Genomic DNA, 328 nt, shown 5'->3' on the forward strand with positions numbered 1-328 from the left:
TACAGTTTATTGGCGGTGCAGATCCTTACGAGTTGGCTCCCTCTTCATGGATCCGGGACGACCCGGTGATTCTTCCTTCAGTTGCATATCCTGATATATAGCTAGCCTACTACCTGCTTTTCTCGCCGAGCCCACACACAGCTGCAGACCTTATAGATCCTACAAACGTTCGGAGGCCTATAACCAGATGGTGTGTGGCTAGGTGAGGGAGACGCAGTACCAACTCATTAACGACCGTTGTGTTGTGAAGGCCACGAAAGGTAGCACTAACATTGACTAATTAGTGTGAAGGTAGTTTTTTTTTTGAGGATACTTGTGTTTTATCTGT

This window comes from Etheostoma spectabile, chromosome 17 (assembly GCF_008692095.1).
Source record: "Etheostoma spectabile isolate EspeVRDwgs_2016 chromosome 17, UIUC_Espe_1.0, whole genome shotgun sequence".
Classification (NCBI taxonomy): Eukaryota; Metazoa; Chordata; class Actinopteri; order Perciformes; family Percidae; genus Etheostoma; species Etheostoma spectabile.